This window comes from Arachis duranensis, chromosome 5, assembly GCF_000817695.3.
Source record: "Arachis duranensis cultivar V14167 chromosome 5, aradu.V14167.gnm2.J7QH, whole genome shotgun sequence".
Taxonomy (NCBI): domain Eukaryota; kingdom Viridiplantae; phylum Streptophyta; class Magnoliopsida; order Fabales; family Fabaceae; genus Arachis; species Arachis duranensis.
In genome coordinates this window covers 80857105-80859598 of record NC_029776.3, presented here as the reverse complement: position 1 = coordinate 80859598, position 2494 = coordinate 80857105, and positions in this window count along the sequence as shown.

The following is a 2494-nucleotide window of genomic DNA, read 5'->3' as shown; positions in this document are numbered from 1 at the left end:
TGAAGATTTGTTTATTTAAATTTAGAATATTTTTTTTGGTAGTCTATAGTATTCTAATTAGGACTTCGGAAAACCTATATATGGTGAGTTTATTTTTTTTTGGACATGGTCTTGGGCCAGAAAACTGACCCAGCCTATTTATTGTGAGTTAAGCTTAACCTATTTCTTGTTTAAGCCTACTAAACCGAAGCCCAAATAAAAGTCGAAAACTAATACTTGGACTTTGTACTGGACCTCAATTTGGACTATACCAAAAACATTAGGCCTTATGGTTTTTTTTTTAGTTAGAAATGTTTTTGGTCAAACATGTAAATAGAAGTTTATTGGTTTACAAGCTACAATACCAAAAAGGACAAAAATATCCATGGTTACAAAAGAAAACAAATAACTTGGGGATAAATATTGTTTTGGTTCTAAGATTTAGGGTCAAAATCAATTTCGTCCCCAATATTATTTTGGATTTAAAATCATCCTCAACATTATTTTTGGTATTATAATCGTCTTTTTAACTTTTTACAGACAAAAATACTCTCCACCACTACTACTTTTACCACCACCACCATCTCCCTTACTCCCACTAAATACCAATAATCAGATTCAAAAACATAATATTCAACACCAACAATAACACATTATTCAAATTCAAAAACAACAAGATCAAATTTAACAACAAAATCAACACACAACAACAATGAAATAAAAAAAATAACAGAAGCAAAAACAAAAGCAGAAGCAGACGCAGAAGCAGAATCAGAAGTAGAAGCAGAAGCCAAATCGAAAGCAGAAATCGAAATAAAATCGACGAGGTGCGGTGGCGAGGACGCGAAGTAGGGGCGAAGTCAGTAGCAGCAACACCACCATCACCATCACCTCCCCGACGATGACGAGGAACACGAGGAGGGCGAGGGCCAGGTGCTAGCGAGGGGAAGTTGCAGCATTGCAAGGACGACGGTGAATCGCGACTCTGTGAGGCTTCCTTCTCTCTCAGTTTCTACTTCTCTTTTTCTGTTTTTTGGAGATGTCTATGAGAAGAAGGGATTGTGATGAACACCCCTCATCTTTCCTTTTCCCTTTTCCCTCTTCTTTTTTTCTTCTGGAGCATCCTTTCCTTTTTTTAAATTTATATTTTTTATTAAGAATAATTTAATAATAAAATTATAAATCTTATTAAAAATTACGATTTTAATACAAAAAAATAACGGTGGGAATGATTTTAAATCCGAAATAAAATTGAGGATGAATTTAATTTTGATCCTAAATCTTAAGAACCAAAACAGTACTTATCTCCAATAAATTTTATATATTTTTTGTAAATTTAATAGAATTATTATTGTATTTTCTTCATTCTCCTAATTCTTATATAAATAAAAATTCAAATATATATTATTTTTCAAAAATATAAAAAAGTTGAAAAAATAAAAACACTCGTTATTTAAAAGTTACGAAGATAATTAAAAGATTAATATAATATTCTCAATTATTACTCGCACTTTAGTAATGCATTCAAAAAATAGTAGCACATCAATTAGAAAAATAAAATTTCCCTTCACCGAGTTCCGTATAGACATTCTTGCAATCACATTCAGTATGATGAAATATCGCAATATCTAAGTTTAAGCAACAGAGGAATACAAGAATTAAATAAATAAACAAATTTGATATATTCGGTACAAAGATAAACGCATTTAAATTTTATTTCATTTAAATATAATACATGTGCCATAATGGTACTATTCATTATTTTTGTCTGATTTGTTTGAGATAGAGTCTGCCTGCCCTATATATTAGCTACCACAAAAAGATGAAAATAAAAAAAAAATCCTATTTATGTCTGCGTAAATTCTCCATTTACACCCTGTTTGAGGTAAAACATGAATAAAATGTGCTAAAGATATGTAAAGGGAAAAAATGGGATAAAACATGTGGTAAGAGGAAAAGTAGTACATAGATGTAAGCATATATAGTTTACTAAATAGTTTAATTAGGTCATATTTGATTAGAGTAAGTGATGAGCTGTTAATATGCGTCTTTACCCATTTTAAGGTATTAGTCATAGTCAATTTGACGTCTACCATTTTTCTACCATTTTTGTGTTTTTTTTTTTTTTATCCGTCGGATAAAAAATTAATTCGTTACAAATCTAAATTTTATTTAAAAATTTATTATTAATCAATAAATTATTATATACACAAAATAGTATTTAAATTCTCTAATATTTATTTAAACAGATGAATCTATTTTTTTATGTTTACTACAATTATTTTATTGTCATTTTGATTTGAACTAATTAATCATATTTAGTTTTAGCGTAACAGATTAATTAAAATATAATATCTCTCAAGCTAATTCATACAAGTTAACCCTTAATTCTAGCCATATTATACTAAAAAATAATAACCTAATCAATTTCTTCGTTTCATAAAGTGTGTTTTAACAAAAATAATATAATCATATTAAAAATTAACCACCAAATTAAATGTTATTTTTATATATA